Raw genomic sequence first — 18,235 nt, 5'->3', positions numbered from 1 at the left:
TATGATGTTCCCCAAGGTTTGGACTCAATCCGATATCGATGGGTCCCTGAAATCGGACAATTCAGGTTCGTACAAAGTTCGTTCTGAAATGGGGTGGTTGGTGTATTGCATTGTTTTTGTAACAACCCGATCCTAAATTAATTTTTAGTTATTAATTTATTCTGAGAAATGATAATTTTGCCCGTATAATAAATTATTAGAGAAAATGGTGAGTTGTTGAATGGGGAGACTTTGGTAAAATTGTTACATCTCGGTCCGAAAAAGTGTTAAAATATTTAAAGTTCGTACGAAGTTCGTTATGAATTGAAATGGTTGGTGTATTGCATAGTTTTACAGTCAATGGATTTCACTCAAAACTCACCAAATGAGTCCTCCCACCATATTATGATGTTCCTCAAGTTTTGGACTTAATTCGATATTGATTCGTGCATGAAATCAGACAATTCATGTTCGTACGAAGTTCGTTATGAAATGTAGTGGTTGGTGTATTGCACAATTTTAGGCTTTGGATTTCACCTAAATCTCACAAAATGACTCCTTGTTGTGTTCCTTCCAAGTGCCAATATATGGTTAGTATAGTGGTACAAGTAAGGGTGTCGAACAACAGGGACCGATTGGACCTTTATAAATTACTAGTTTTGAAAGAACCCTGACTAAAAATGAAAGTGACAATTTGAAAGTAGTTTTTGTGTTGTAAATGAAAAATAACTTAAAATGCAAGAAGAATGTAGTAGTGAATGATATATTGATGTAGAAAGAATAGGGAAGAGACCAGGGATTTCGAATTCACTATTGCAAAACTGATTCCATGTTTACAAAATTAAACCGTACTCAACTACCAACCTGTTTCCAGAGTTCGTTTTACATATATATGATCAGCCATATGATGTGTGGTTTTGATCAAATTCTCCTAATCTGCAACCTAGTTGGGATGTTCAACTTTGGTTCCAAGTTAAGAGTCATTAGCATGCAAGAAAACATTAAAGAACCAAAGAAAATACATAGCATGATGTTTGCATAGCATTCTCTTCATTCATTCACATGTCTACCAAGATTAAGCATGATGTTTATTATAACCTTGTCCAGATAATCTGTAGGCAACTCTAATGGTGATCAAACATTAAAATTGACAAACAAATTGAACAATAGATTCAGTGAATGAAACAAGAAACAGATTGATGAACTGCATACTTTAACTTAGAAACATGGATCAATGTTGCAAGGCTACATCGAAATCCCTAGCTATGAATTTAGTTACACATCATGTTCAAAGAGATTAAAACAAAAATAAACAACATGAGTGAAAATAAATTCATGAGAAGAAACCTTTGAACCAATTCTGATGTTGAACTTCTCCAAGAACCACCTCTTGCGCTGAGTCCTGATGGTGGAAATATATGGACAGCTAGGGTTTTAGTGTGCATGAAAGGAGAGAATAACCAAGAAGTGAGTTCTCGGGTTGTGAAATTCGTCCAAAATAAATAGGGCTTTTAAAAGTGGCAAAAAGGCAAGTTTTTATGGGGTAAAAGAGGCTGCAAGATATTCCAAAGAGATCCTAAGAAATCAGCCTTTATTTTGCACGTTTTTGCTTTATTTGGCACCTCCAAATCAGGCTAGAAATCCCCATTGCTTTCCCATTCTGCTCTTAGTCTTCAACCAAGCCAAGTTCGCCTTGGATTCTTTATTTGGACTTCAAAACAGGTCATGAAACTTGTTTCCATGTTTGAATAAGGGTCAGCTCCAAAAATGGCACGTTTTCTTTTCTTTTGCCTTCAACTTGATCCTAAAGTAGATGCAACTACATACTAACACAAAATAGGGTAAAGCGCAACAAGTTTAACTCAAAAACATCACAAATAGACTAGAAATGGATGATATATATGCATAAATATATGAGTTATCACTCCTCCCACAACATTATGATGTTCCCCAGGTTTTGGACTCAATCCGATATCGATTAGTCCTTGGAATCGGACAATTCAGATTCGTACGAAGTTCGTTCTGAAATTGAGTGGTTGGTGTATTGCATGGTTTTAGGAATTGGATTTCACTCAAAACTCACCATGTGACTCTGCCCACCATATTATGATGTTCTCCAAGTTTTGGACTCAATCCGACATCGATTGTCCAAGAAATTGGACAATTCATGTTCGTACGAAGTTCGTTCTCTAATGGGTTGGTGTATTGCGTAGTTTTGGCAATTGGATTTCAGTCAAAAGTCACCAAATGACTCCTATCACAATATTATGTTGTTCCCCAAGTTTCGGACTCAATTAGATATTTATTCGTCCACGAAATCGGACAATTCAGGTCCGTACGAAGTTCTTTCTGAAATGGAGTGGTTGGGGTATTGCATAGTTCTAGAGATTGGATATCACTTAAAACCCACCAAATGACTCTTCCCACTAAATTTTGAGGTTCCCCAAGTTTTGGACTCAATCCGATACCGATTGGTCCATGAAATGGGACAATTCAGGTTCGTACGAAGTTCGTTCTGAAATGGAGTGGTTGGTGTATTGTATTGTTCTAGAGATTGGATTTCACTCAAAACCCCCCAAATGACTCCTCCCACAATATTATGATGTTCTCCAAGTTTTGGACTCAATCCGATATCGATTGTTCCATGAAATCGGACAATTCAGGTTCCTAGGAAATTCGTTATGAAATGGAGTGGTTGGTGTATTGCATTGTTTTAGCCGTTGGAATTCACTCAAAACTCACCAAATGACTCCTCCCACAACATTATGAGGTTCCCCAAGTTTTGGACTCAATCCGATATCGATTGGTCTATGAAATTGGACAGTTCAGGTTCGTACAAAGTTCATTATGAAATGGAGTGGTTGGAGTATAGTTCTAGAGATTAGATTTGACTCAAAACCCACCAAATGACTCCTCCCACAATTTTATGATGTTCCCCAAGTTTTGGACTCAATCCGATATCAATTGGTCCATGAAATTGGACAATTCAGGATCATACGAAGTTCGTTCTGAAATGGAGTGGTTGCTATATTCTATAGTTCTAGAGATTGGGTCTCACTCAAAACTCACCAAATGACTCCTCCCACAACATTATGATGTTCCCTAACTTTTGGAATCAATCCGATATCGATTGGTCCATGAAATTGAACAATTTATGTTCGTACGAAGTTCGTTCTGAAATGGAGTGGTTGGAGTATTCTATAGTTCTAGAGATTGGATTTCACTCAAAACACCCCAAATGACTCCTCCCGTTATATTATGATGTTCCCCAAGCTTTGGACTCAATCCGATATCGATTGATCCATGAAATCGGACAATTCAGTTCGTACGAAGTTCGTTATGAAATGGAGTGGTTGCTGTATTGCATAGTTTTAGCTATTGGATTTCCCTCAAAACTCACCAAATGACTACTCCCACCGTATTATGATGTTCCCCAGGTTTTGGACTCAATACGATATCGATTGGTCCATGAAATTGGACAATTCAGGTTTGTACGAAGTTCGTGATGAAATGGAGTGGTTGGTGTATTCCATAGTTCTATAGATTGGATTTCACTGAAAACCGACCAAATGACTCCTCCCGTTATATTATGACGTTCCCCAAGTTTTGCACTCAATCCGATATCGATTGGTCCTTGAAATCAGACAATTCAGTTCATACGAAGTTCATTATGAAATGGAGTGGTTGGTGTATTGCATCATTTTAGCCAATGGATTTCACTTAAAATTCACAAAATGACTCCTCCCGCAATTTTAAGATGTTCCCTAAGTTTTGGACTGAATCCGATATCAATTGGTCCACGAAATTGGATAATTCAGGTTCATACGATGTTCGTTATAAAATGGAGTAATTGGTGTATTGCATAGTTTTAAACATTGGATTTTGCTCAAAACGTACCAAATGTCTCCTCCCACCATATTATGATGTTCCATAAGTTTTGGACTATATCCAATATCGATTGGACCATGAAATCGGACAATTCAGGTTCGTACGAAGTTCGTTCTGAAATAGAGTGGTTGATGTATTAAATTGTTTTAGCCATTCGATTTCGCTCAAAACTCACCAAATGACTCCTCCCACAACATTATGATATTAGCCATGTTTTGAACTCAATCCGAGATCGAGTGGTCCATGAAATTGGACAATTCAGGTTCGTACGAAGTTCGCTCTGAAATAGAGTGCTTGGGGTATTGCGTTGTATTAGCCACTGAAATTCGCTCAAAACTCACCAAATGACTCCTCCCACAACATTATGATGTTCCCCAAGTTTTGGACTCAATCTGAAATCGATTGGTCCATCAAATTGGACAATTCAGGTTCGTACGAAGTTCGTTTTGAAATGGAGTGGTTGGTGTATTGTACAGTTCTAGGGGTTGGATTTCACTCAAAACCCACCAAATGACTCCTCCCACAATATTATGATGTTCCCCAAGTTTTGGACTCAATCCGATATCGATTGGTCCTTGAAATTGGACAGTTCACGTTTGTACGAAGTTCGTTCTGAAATGTAGTGGTTGGTGTATTGTATAGTTCCAGAGATTGGATTTCACTCAAAACCCACCAAATGTTTCCTCCGACAATATTATGATGTTCCCCAAGCTTTGGACTCAATCTGATATCTATTGGTCCATGAAATTGGACAATTCAGGTTCGTACGAAGTTCGTTCTTAACTGGAGTGGTTGATGTATTGTATAGTTCTGGAGATTGGATTTCACTCAAAACCCACCAAATGACTCCTCCCACAATATTATGATGTTCCTCAAGTTTTGGACTCAATCCGATATCGATTGGTCCATGAAATTGGTAAATTCAGGTTCGTACGAAGTTCGTTATGAAATGGAGTGGTTGGTGTATTGCAGAGTTCGAGAGATTGGATTTCACTCAAAACCCATCGAATGACTCCTCCCACCATATTATGATGTTCCCCAAGTTTTGGACTCAATCCGATATCGATTGGTCCTTGAAATTGGACAGTTCACGTTTGTACGAAGTTCGTTCTGAAATGTAGTGGTTGGTGTATTGTATAGTTCCAGAGATTGGATTTCACTCAAAACCCACCAAATGTTTCCTCCGACAATATTATGATGTTCCCCAAGCTTTGGACTCAATCTGATATCTATTGGTCCATGAAATTGGACAATTCAGGTTCGTACGAAGTTCGTTCTTAACTGGAGTGGTTGATGTATTGTATAGTTCTGGAGATTGGATTTCACTCAAAACCCACCAAATGACTCCTCCCACAATATTATGATGTTCCTCAAGTTTTGGACTCAATCCGATATCGATTGGTCCATGAAATTGGTAAATTCAGGTTCGTACGAAGTTCGTTATGAAATGGAGTGGTTGGTGTATTGCAAAGTTCGAGAGATTGGATTTCACTCAAAACCCATCGAATGACTCCTCCCACCATATTATGATGTTCCCCAAGTTTTGGACTCAATCCGATATCGAGTGGTCCATGAAATTGGACAATTCAGGTTCGTACGAAGTTCGTTATGAAATGGAGTGGTTGGTGTATTGCATAGTTTTAGCCATTGGATTTCACTCAAAAGTAACCAAATGACTCCTGCCACCATATAATGATGTTCTCCAAGTTTTGGACTCAATCCGATATCGATTGGTTCATGACATTGGACAATTCAGGTTCGTACGAAGTTCGTTATGAAATGGAGTGGTTGGTGTATTGCATAGTTTTAGAAATTGGATTTGAATGGAAAGTCACCAAACGACAACTCCCACCATATTATGATGTTCCCCAAGTTTTGGACTCAATCCGATATCGATTGGTCCATGAAATTATACAATTCATGTTCGTACGAAGTTCGTTATAAAATGGAGTGGTTGGTGTATTTCATAGTTTTAGCCATTGGATTTCACTCAAAAGTCACCAAATGACTCCTCCCACCATATTATGATGTTCCCCAAGTTTTGAACTCAATCCGATATCGATTGGTCCATGAAATTGGACAATTCAGATTCATACGAAGTTCATTATGAAATGGAGTGGTTGGTGTATTGTAGAGTTTTAGTCATTGGATTTCACTCAAAAGTTACCAAATGACTCCTCCCACCAGATTATGATGTTCCCCAAGTTTTGGACACAATCCGATATCGATTGGTCCATGACATTGGACAATTCAGGTTTGTGTGAAGTTCGTTATGAAATGGAGTGGTTGGTGTATTGCATAGTCCTAGAGATTGGACTTCAATCAAAACCCACCAAATGACTCCTCCCACCATATTATGAGGTTCTCCAAGTTTTGGACTCAATCTAATATTGATTGGTCCATGAAATTGGACAATTCAGGTTCGTACGAAGTTCGTTATGAAATGGAGTGGTTGGTGTATTGTATAGTTTTAGCCATTGGATTTCACTGAAAAGTTACCAAATGACCCCTCCCACCATATTATGTTGTTCCCCAAGTTTTGGACTCAATCCGATATCGATTGGTCCATGACATTGGACAATTCAAATTGGTGCGAAGTTCGTTATGAAATGGAGTGGTTGGTGTATTGCACAATGACTTCATTCAAAACCCACCAAATGACTCCTCCCACCATATTATGAGGTTCTCCAAGTTTTTGACTCAATCCAATATTGATTGGTCCATGAAATTGGACAATTCAGGTTCGTACGAAGTTCGTTATGAAATGGTGTGGTTGTTGTATTTCATAGTTTTAGCCATTGGATTTTAAAAAAAGGTCACGAAATGACTCCTCCCACCATATTATGTTGTTCCCCAAGTTTTGGACTCAATCCGATATCGATTGGTCGATGACATTGGACAATTCAAGTTCGTACGAAGTTCGTTATGAAATGGAGCGGGTGGCGTATTGTATAGTTTTAGCCATTGGATTTCATTCTTAACTCACCAAATGACTCCAACCCATCATATTATGATGTTCCCCAAGTTTTGGACTCAATCCGATATCGATTGGTCCATGAAATTGGACAATTCAGGTTCGTACAAAGTTCGTTATGAAATGGAGTGGGTGGTGTATTGCATAGTTTTAGCCATTGGATTTCATTCAAAACTCACCAAATGACTCCAACCCATCATATTACGATGTTCGCCAAGTTTTGAACACAATCCAATATCGATTGGTCCATGACATTGGACAGTTCAGGTTTGTACGAAGTTCGTTATGAAATGGAGTGGTTGGTGTATTTCATAGTTTTAGCCATTGCATTTCACTCAAAAGTCACTAAACGACTCCTCCCACCATATTATGATGTTCCCCAAGTTTTGGAGTCAATCCGATATCGATTGGTCCATGAAGTTGGACAATTCAGTTTCGTACGAAGCTCGTTATGAAATGGAGTGGTTGGTGTATTGCATAGTTCTAAAGATTGGATTTCATTCAAAACTCACCAAATGACTCCAACCCATCATATTACGATGTTCGCCAAGTTTTGAACACAATCCAATATCGATTGGTCCATGACATTGGACAGTTCAGGTTTGTACGACGTTCGTTATGAAATGGAGTGGTTGGTGTATTGCATAGTTTTAGCCATTGGATTTCACTCCAAAGTCACCAAATGACTCCTCCCACCATATTCTGATGTTCCCCATGTTTTGGACTCAATCCGATATCGATTGGTCCATGAAATTGGAGAATTCAGGTTCGTACGAAATTCGTGATGAAATGGAGTGGTTGGTGTATTGCACAGTTTTAGCCATTGGATTTCACTCCAAAGTCACCAAATGACTCCTCCCATCATATTATGATGTTCCCCAAGTTTTGGACTCAATCCGGTGTCGGTTGGTCCATGAAATTGGACAATTCAGGTTCGTACGAAGTTCGTTCTGAAATGGGGTAGTTATTGTATTTCAAAGTTTTAGCCATTGGATTTTACTCAAAAGTCACCAAATGACTCCTCCCACAACATTATGATGTTCCCCAAGTTTTGGACCCAATCCGATATCGATTGGAACATGAAATTGGACAATTCAGGTTCGTACGATGTTCGTTATGAAATGGAGTGGTTGGTGTATTGCATAGTTTTAGCCATTGGATTTCACTCAAAACCCAAGTTTTGGACTCGATCCGATATCGATTGGTCCAAGAAATCGGACAATTCATGTTCGTACGAAGTTCACTCTGAAATGGAGTAGTTGGTCTATTGCATAGTTTTGATAGTTGGATTTCACTCAAAACTCACCAAATGACTCCTCCCACAACATTATGATGTTCCCCATGTTTTGGACTCAATCCGATATCGATTCGTCCTTGAAATTGGACAGTTAAGGTTCGTATGAAGTTCGTTCTGAATTGGGGTGGTTGGTGTATTGCATAGTTTTGGCAATTGGATTTCACTCAAAACTCACCAAATGGCTCCTCCCACAACATTGTGATGGTCCTCAAGTTTTGGGTTCAATCCGATACTGATTGCCCAATGAAATTGGACAATTCAACTTCGTAGGAAGTTCGTTCCGTAAATGGAGTGGTTTGTGTATTGCATAGTTTCGGCAATTGGATTTCACTTAAAACTCACCAAATAAGTCCAACCGAAATATTATGATGTTGGCCAAGTTTTTGGCTCAATCCGATATCTACTGCCCAAAGAAATTGGACAATTCAAGTTCATACGAAGTTTGTTCCGTAAATGGTGTGGTTGGTGTATTGAGTAGATTTAGCAATTGGATTTCACACAAAACTCACCAAATGACTCCACCCACCATATTATGATGTTGACCAAGTTTAGTGCCCAATCCGATATTGATTGGACTAAGAAATCTGCCCATTCAAGTTCGTACGAAGTTCGTTCTGTAAATGGTGTGGTTGGTGTATTGCATAGTTTTAGTAATTGGATTTCACTCAAAACTCACCAAATGACTCCTCCCACCATATTATGACGTTCCCCAAGTTTTGGACTCAATCCGATATCGATTCATCCATGAAATCGGACAATTCAGGTTCGTACGAAGTTCGTTATGAAACGGAGTGGTTGGTGTATTGCATAGTTTTAGCGATTGGATTTCACTCAAACTCACCAAATGACTCCTCCCACCATATTATGATGTTCCCCAAGTTTTGCGCTCAATCCGATATCGATTGGTCGAAGGAATTGGACTATTCATGTCCATACGAAGGTCGTTCTCTAATGGAGTGGTTGGTGCATTCCATAGTTTTTGCTATTAGCTTGCACTCAAAACCAACCAAGTGAATCCTCCCACTATATTATGATGTTCCCCAAGTTTTGGGCTCAATCCGATATCGATTGGTCCAAGAAATCGGACTATTCATGTTCGTACGAAGTTTGTTCCATAATGGAGTGGTTGGTGTATTTCATAGTTTTTGCAATTTGATTTCACCCAAAACCTACCAAATTACTCCTCCTACATTATTATGATGTTCCCCAAGTTTTGGACTCAATCCGATATCGATTGGTCCATGAAATTGGACAATTAAGGTTCGTGTGAAGTTCGTTATAAAATGGAGTGGTTGGTGTATTGCTATGTTTTAGTCATTGGATTTCCCTCAAGACTCACCAAATGGCTCCTCCCACCATATTATGATGTTCCCCAAGTTTTGGACTCCATCCGATATCGATTGGTCCATGAAATCGGACAATTCAGGTTCGTACGATGTTCGTTATGAAATGGAGTGGTTTGTGTATTGTATTGTTGTAGAGATTCGATTTTACTCAAAACCCACGAAATGACTCCTCCCACAATATTATGATGTTCCCCAAGTTTTGGACTCAATCCGATATTGATTGGTCCATGAAATCGGACAATTTAGGTTCGTATGAAGTTCGTTCTGAAATGGAGTGGTTGGAGTATTACATAGTTCTAGAGATTGGATTTCACTAAAAACCCACCAAATGACTCCTCCCACCACATTATGATGTTCCCCAACTTTTGGACTCCATCCGACATCGATTGGTCCATGATATCGGACAATTGAGGTTCTTACGAAGTTCGTTATTAAATGAGTGGTTTGTGTATTGTATAGTTGTAGAGACTGGATTTCAGTCAAAACCCACCAAATGACTCTTCCCACAATATTATGATGTTCCCCAGGTTTCGGACTATATCCAACATCGATTGGTCCATGAAATTGGACAAATCAGGTTCGTACGAAGTTCGTTATGAAATGGAGTGGTTGGTGTATTGCACTGTTTTCGCCATTGGATTTCACTCAAAACTCACCAAATGGCTCCTTCCACCGTATTATGATGTTCCCCAAGTTTTGGACTCCATATGATATCGATTGGTCCATGAAATCGGACAATTCGGGTTCGTACGAAGTTCTTTATGAAATGGAGTGGTTTGTGTATTGTATAGTTGTAGAGATTGGATTTCACTCAAAACCCACCAAGTTTTGAACTCAATCCGATATCGATTGGTCCATGAAATTGGACAAATCAGGTTCGTTATGAAATGGAGTGGTTGGTGTACTGCATAGTCTTAGACATTGGATTTCACTCAAAACTCACCAAATGGCTCCTCCCACCATATTATGATGTTCCCCAAGTTTTGGACTACATTCGATATCGATTCGTCCATGAAATCGGACAATTCAGGTTCGTACGAAGTTCGTTATGAAATGCAGTGGTTTGTGTATTGTATAGTTGTAGAGATTGGATTTCACTCAAGACCCACCAAATGACTCCTCCCACAGTATTATGATGCGCCCCAAGTTTTGGACTCAATCCGATATCGATTGGTCCATGAAATTGGACAATTTAGGTTCGTACGAAGTTTGTTCTGAAATGGAGTGGTCGGTGGATTGCATAGTTCTAGAGATTGGATTTCACTCAAAACCCAACAAATGACGCCTCCCACCATATTATGATGTTCCCCAAGTTTTGGACTCAATCCGATATCGATTGGTCCTTGAAATTGGACAATTCAGGTTCATACGAAGGTCGTTCTGAAACGGAGTGGTTGGTGTATTGCACAGGTTTAGCCATTGGATTTCACTCAAAAGTCACCAAATGACTCCTGCCATCATATTATGATGTTCCCCAAGTTTTGGACTCAATTCGATATCGATTGGTCCATGAAATTGGACAATTCAACTTCGTACGGAGTTCATTCTAAAATGGAGTGGTTTGTGTATTTCAAAGTTTTAGGCATTGGATTTCACTCAAAAGTCACCAAATGACTCGTCCCACCATATTATGATGTTCCCCAAGTTTTGAACTCAATCCGATATCTATTAGTCCATGAAATTGGACAATTCAGGTTCGTACGAAGTTCGTTATGAAATGGAGTGGGTGGTGTGTTGCATAGTTTTAGCCATTGGATTTCATTGAAAATTCGCCAAATGACTCCACCCATCATATTATGATGTTCCCCGAGTTTTGTACTCAATCCGATATCGATTGGTCCATGAAATTGGGCAATTCAGGTTCGTACGAAGTTCGTTATGAATTGGAGTGGGTGGTGTATTGCATAGTTTTAGCAATTGGATTTCATTCAAAAGTCACCAAATGACTCCTCCCATCGTATTATGATTAATCCTCAAGTTTTCAACTCAATCCGATGTCGATTGGTCCATGAAATTTGACAATTCAGGTTTGTACGAAGTTCGTTGAGTGGGTGGTGTTTTGCATAGTTTTAGCAATTGGATTTCATTCAAAATTCACCAAATGACTCCACCCATCATATTTTGATGTTCCCCAAGTTTTGTACTCAATCCGATATGGATTGGTCCAAGAATTTGGACAATTCAGGTTCGTACGAAGTTCGTTATGAAATGGAGTGGTAGGTGTATTGCATAGTTGTAGCCATTGGATTTCACTCAGAACCCACCAAATGACTCCTCCCATCATATTATTATGTTCCTCCAATTTTCGACTCAATCCAATATCGATTGGTCCATGAAATTTGACGATTCAGGTCCGTACGAAGTTCGTTATGAAATGGAGTGGTTGGTGTATTGCATAGTTTTAGCCATTGGATGACAGGACCCGACCCAATTTCCACTTGTTAAACAATCAAAAAATCCACACCAACTGCCATAATAGAATAACCAAGTATTCACCAACTCCAGTTTTCCATTAAAACTATATATCAGAGCATTTTCTAAAGTTCACAGAGTTTCAAGAACTTTTCCACAAAACTCTACCTCACTTGGTGGCGCGGAAGCTAGGGATGGCCCGGTGGTGGATCCTACGCACTTCTACGGCCTGGGGGCGAAAAACAGGTTGAAAATGTGAGTGGACAAAAATTAAGTTCTTGAAAATAAATTTTATAAACATAGTAACCCCCATTTAAAAATAAGCAAGGATTTAAATCGAGGGTTTGTCTATATTGCAATACAAGGTATTCAAATAAGCATGTAAAAACCTACTGATGAATGTGCTCGTATAACTGAACAAATATGTAAAGATATAAATGCACGAATATCAAAGAAGCTGATATAAAATAACTGAAAGTCATAATCGAATAAAAGAAAACTCAAAATCCTTTGAAAATACCACCTATTTGTACCCCTGTCATATCCGTCAATTCCCCTGGCAGGTCTCGGGCGCCACGCAGTCTACCCGAGCCGCAAACTGGCGAAATCAGGGGACTATGATCAGCCTGATCTGCCGGCAGATTCCTCGATGACACCAAGTCAGCTCGAGTCGCTCTGGCAGGATGCAAGGGACCGTAGTCAGCCTGATCCGCAATCCTGGCAGGTCTCGGGGACACAGAGTCAGCCGAGCCGCAATCCTGGCAGGTCTCGGGACACCAAGTCTGCCGAGCCGCAAATCCTGGCACTCACGGTCCGAGCGTCCCCGTAACTCGTGAGGCAAAGTCAAGTGCACTGACATAAACTGAAATTGGACTGGATGTCCGTAGACATCGGTCCAACTCTGGGTAATCACCAAGTCAAGGGTGGGTACATGGTGGTTCTAAAATAAACTATTTTTAGAAAAATCTAATAACTCACTGCCTTTTTGTGAAACTGAACTTTAACTGCTATCTCCTCTGATAAAGTTCTCAAACTCTGCTTTTTATATTACTGAGCTTCAGTAACTGAACAACACGTAAATCAAAGTATTGTACAGCACAAATCACGTTCGAAATGAATAGTTCATAAAACTTCTTCCATATCAAATAATGACATTAACCCATATAAACTGATTTGTAAAAGCTTATTTGTATAAAATCATTATAAAAATCACTTAAGTAATCTCATTTATATAATTCATTTATGATATAACTCATGCATATAAAATCATTTATGAAAGAAAGTCCACTCACTGATGGTCCGAGCTAATTGGACCCCTCGAAGGTCCCTCCTGCAGGTCGACTGAACCTCTGGTGCCTGATTATCCATGAATAATAAATCAATAAACTGCTGAATAAAAAGAATTAAATTAAACACCCTGCCCCCGGCTTCTAGAAATACGTGCACTCATTTTAAAGTACTCTTATGCCGACATTAGCTTTTTAGACAGTTAGAACGGCCTTAAAAGACCCGAAGCCTTACTAAGCGATAAACATCCAGATCGGCTGATCCGGGACCCCGTGGGTTTGCGGTCTCCGATGGCCAATCTGGGCTCCTCTGAAGGTTCCTTACAGAGAAGGAACCATGTTCTGCGAGTTTGGTCCGAAACGGATGGTCGGATTAGCCAAAATCGCGTTATCGCTTAAAATCTAAACCCTAGCCCCAGGGTTCGCGATTTCGGAGTATCCGGGACTCCGATTCGCAATCCGTCGAATCCTACACGATCCTGAAATCATGTAGACCGACATATCCAAAATTCAGCGTGATCCGACGATTTGACGACACTGCACCCACGGATCGCACGATATGGAAAATCCGTTCGGGGCTCAAACGGACTCCGAATCGAGATCCGCGAAATCCTACGCGCTCGTGACGACACGAGGATCACAAAACTGCACAGAATTACTTCACCACCCTCGCCCACGCGCCCCAGCACGCGCGGGCAGAATCGGGTGTCTAAAGCGATACCGGGTGGCAGAAAAATCTCGGAACTAAGACTCCAAACTCCTATCCTGGGTAAAAAACCCCATTTGGAGTCAGTTTTGTTCTTGGACATACCCCAAAAAGTGACCATAAACAGTAGATCTCGGCGGCCGAAGTTTCGGCCAGAATTCAAGTCGAAAATTGATCGCTTTAGAGCTAAAATCGATCGAAACCCATACATCCATCAGCTAGAACACGAAAAATAGCTGAGAAACCATACCTTACTCGATTGATTTGGTGGAGAAACGAAGGAGAAATTCGAGCTGGAAGATCGGGTGAACTCGGGTGAACATCCGTCGGAAATCATGACTTTCCGATCAACTCCGGGCGACCCAAGGGTGGATGATGGTCAAGTCGTGACGGCGAGAGGGAGGTGGAGCCGACGGTGCCCACGGCGGAGATCAGCTCGGCCTGTGGTGGCCGGACCGTCGCCTAGACGTCGAAGCATCGCACAGCTGGGTGCGACGGGAGAGGGAGAGAGGAGAGAGAGAGAAAACTGACGGGGGAGAGGAGAGAGAAGGGATAAAAATCTGACTTTTTTCCAAATTACCGTTTTGCCCTTCGCGGTATTTAGACCATATCTTCTTTGTTACAGCTCCGATTCGGGTTTACTCCGTGTCTATGAACTCGTTTCGCCGTGCTCTACGCAACGGCATAAGCGGAATTGCCAAATTCTTTCTCGATCAAAAAGTCAATTTTCCCCCTATTAAATAATGCGAGGGCAAAATAGTCTTTTTACTAGAAGATATTATCCTTACTTTTTAGATATTTTATTTCTTTTTAGATATTTTGTTTTGGGTTATTACAATCTACCCCCCTTATAAAAATTTCGTCCTCGAAATTTACCTCCTTGTCGTTTAAAGAGGGGGAAGGACTGCACCTATATCTGCAACTTAAGTTATTACACAGCATGTGTTACTAAAAGCTGGACACTTTCTATTTCAATCTGAACCGCTTGTTTCCCACACATTCTATATTCTCATTGGGTCCGATACATCTAGGATTTGGCTCCCTTGCTTCCTTAAATCTCATTTCACCTTCCTCAGGCGATAAATATCGAAAATACTTAATTGAAGATCCTTCTTCTAGTATCTGCATAATTTCTTGCCAATCCTGGGTTACTTGAGTCTTTTTCTGCTTAATCCAAACAGGTTCTTTATTTCCTACAATACTTTCAGATTTCAATGAACCTTGCTTAACATTCCATCTTCATACTTGGGTGATCCATACTATGCCTCGTGTAAGGCATCTATTGGAAACATCTCAGTTATAGATACCAATAGCAAATTTTAGATTTGTAATCCGAGGAAATCCAACAACTGTCACTTAAGGCATACTCCCAAACCAGCATCTTTTCACTCAAATCATTCTGAAACTGTAGTAGATTATATCTCAATAACCTTTCCACAATTTGAGTCATTTTCTTAAGATGGTCATCTGTCTAGAGTGAATTGCGGTATTAAACTATAATCAAGGCCCAAAAGCTTCTTTTAGCTGAGTCCGACTGGAACATAGCCTGGATTTCTTGATCTAAACCGTAGGGACTGGTATTCCATAGCGTCGTAAGACTTTATCTATGAAAATTCTTACCAGTTTGTTCAGACTATACTCGGTTCTCACCTGCGGAACATATACAGACTTACTAAATCGATCCGTAATTTCCTACACCCCACCCTGCTTCCTCTATGTTCAAGGAGGCTGAACACAAAATCCATCGTAAGCTCCTCCTGCTTCCTTTCAGAACTCGAAAGTGATTGCAAGAACCTTGTTGATTCTTGTCGCGGGGCTATTCCTTGCTGCTAAGTTCTATTGTTCCTTTCATCATAAGAAGCTCCTTGTAAGATCTCTATTTTGAACCTTTGCTTTTCATGTCATATAATTCAACCTTTTACTCGTAGGAATCAAATCAGGATCCTGAAATTAACCTGCAAATATTCGAGTTCATTAGTACTGATTTTCCTTGACAAGTCATTAATAGTGCTTTCTGATTATTCGTATCCAACTCAACTTTTTGTCTTACTATCACTGATAATCCATCTCCTTCGGAGATAAGCCACTTCTTCCTGAGAATTCCATACTGAGTGTATCTATATCCTCTGACCATTTTCTCCGTCTCAAGTTTTCTTCTTCTTGTATAAAGAAATTTGGTAACCTCTTATGATCTGTAAGGATCTTGCATAATTCTTCATAAAAGACGGCCACCAACCTTACTAAGCCAGACTTACTGTGGCCTGTTCCAAATCATAAATAGAATGCTTCGATTTATACTTCTTCCGTTGTTGAGATACATAAGCACTCACTCTACCATACTGCATCTACACAAACCTCACTCTACAATGATTGAGAGGTGTTAGAGCCTTGGAATCCACCACTAGTTTTCCTATCCAAGTTATGAATGCATAGAAATTGACTCAAGCTTCATCAACAATAGATGATCGCATACAAGCCTATGGTATCTAGGTGCAGGATGCAAGATTCTCCTACACAACACGTGATCTCTAATATGCAACCTAAGCATGGTATTTACTTAGAATAAAGCATACAAGAGTCATTAAGCTCCTTGAGAATATGATAATCACACAAGTCCTAGAACATGGTATCTGTCCTAGTCAACCTATGGTTATTAACCCCTTGAATGATTCTTAGGCCATTGATGTGTTGCTTGTGAAAGGAGAGTATAATTGGTGAATCTAAACCCTTTCCCAACCTGTGCTAGATGCATAAAATCCTAGTTAGCTACTCCAAGAAAACATACATCAAGCACATAATAAACTGGAGATTAACAACTTGATAATAAAAGCAAGGAAATCAATTAACTATAAAATCATCCATAACATTGAATATTCATGACTAGGGCTTCATCCTAAGCCCTAACTAAATGGATTAGTTAGACATAACTATGAATACATAAAATAAGAAATACATAGATAGGATAAAGAGAGGAGAAGAACTAGATGATGGCAGCAAGGAAGTTCCCAGGACAGCTCCATGCTCCCTTCTCTCTTTGTGGTGAATCTGAATGTGTATATGAGAGTAATGGATGATGTGAATGTGTGTGTCTGACCCTTCTCTTGAATGAGTGTGCAGCTCTCTATTTATAGAGTGCAATTTTGTCCTCCCTTTGGCTGGTGAAGCACACCTCTCTTATCTGCTCCCAACTGCTCCAGCTGCCCATACTTGCCAACTGCTCCAGCTGACATACTTGCCAACTGCTCCAGCTGACAAATACATGTTTTGGTATGGTTTCTTTATGGAAAGCTTGAATTTTGTTCATCTTTTTGCGCTTATGAGCTGATTTGACTCCCATGTGTGGCTGCCCATGTGTAGCACTTGGCTCTAGGGATGTAGCCACATTAAATGTGATGGCAGCCAACATGACATTTCTGTGAACTTGGTTCAGTCATTGACGTGCTGAGGGCTCCAGATTTATCCAATTCGGCTGAAATTTGGATATGTTATAATCGACACCCATTGGAACAACTTCTATCAAGGATGTCTCCTCATCCGACCTGTGTAAGTTGCTGAAATGATGTCCGAAAGATGACCTACGAAACTGGACTGACAAGGAGTGTGGCTCAAATTGGTTTTGTCTTTAAGCTCATATTCCTCTTGTGCCACTCAGCCCTTAACATGCATGAATTGTATCAAATGTCATCCCCTTGCTGTCTTAACCTACAAAACACACAAACATAGGTACGAGACTCAAAATAAAGAGAAGCTAAACAAAAATACTAAGCAAAGAAGGCACGCAAATGTGTGAAATTATGACCTTCTCAATGTATTGCGTAGTTTTAGCCATGGTATTTCACTCAAAAGTCACCAAATGACTCCTCCCACCATATTATGACGTTCCCCAAGTTTTGGACTCAAGCCGATATCAATTGGTCCATGAAATTGGACAATTCAGGTTCGTACGAAGTTCGTTATGAAATGGGGTGGTTGGTGTATTGCATAGTTGTAGAGATTGGATTTCACACAAAACACACCAAATGACTCCACCCCTCATATTATGATGTTCCCCAAGTTTTGGACTCAGTCCAATATCGATTGATCCATGAAATGGGACAATTCAGGTTTGTACGAACTTCGTGATGTAATGGAGTGGGTGGTGTATTGCATAGTTTTAGCCACTGGATTTCACTCAAAACTCACCAAATGACTGCACCCATCATATTATGATGTTCCCCAAGTTTTTTACTCAATCCGATATCGATGGGTCCATGAAATGGGACAATTCAGGTTCGTACGAAGTTTGTGATGAAATGGAGTGGTTGGTATATTGCATAGTTTTAGCCATTGGATTCTACTCAAAAGTCA

General features: G+C 39.9%; 1 long non-coding RNA gene across 1 annotated transcript; it reads right to left on the bottom strand.

Annotated features, from left to right (window-relative positions):
- On the bottom strand, positions 11,949–14,405 carry LOC109948462. The gene is made up of 3 exons (XR_002271090.1): positions 14,139–14,405; positions 13,189–13,252; positions 11,949–12,125 (listed from the first exon to the last, which is right to left on the bottom strand). It is a non-coding gene; the product is annotated as an uncharacterized LOC109948462 (long non-coding RNA).

Source organism: Prunus persica, chromosome G4 (assembly GCF_000346465.2).
Source record: "Prunus persica cultivar Lovell chromosome G4, Prunus_persica_NCBIv2, whole genome shotgun sequence".
NCBI lineage: Eukaryota > Viridiplantae > Streptophyta > Magnoliopsida > Rosales > Rosaceae > Prunus > Prunus persica.
The sequence above is the reverse complement of the archived record's forward strand: the minus strand, read 5'-3'. Positions and strand labels throughout refer to the sequence as shown.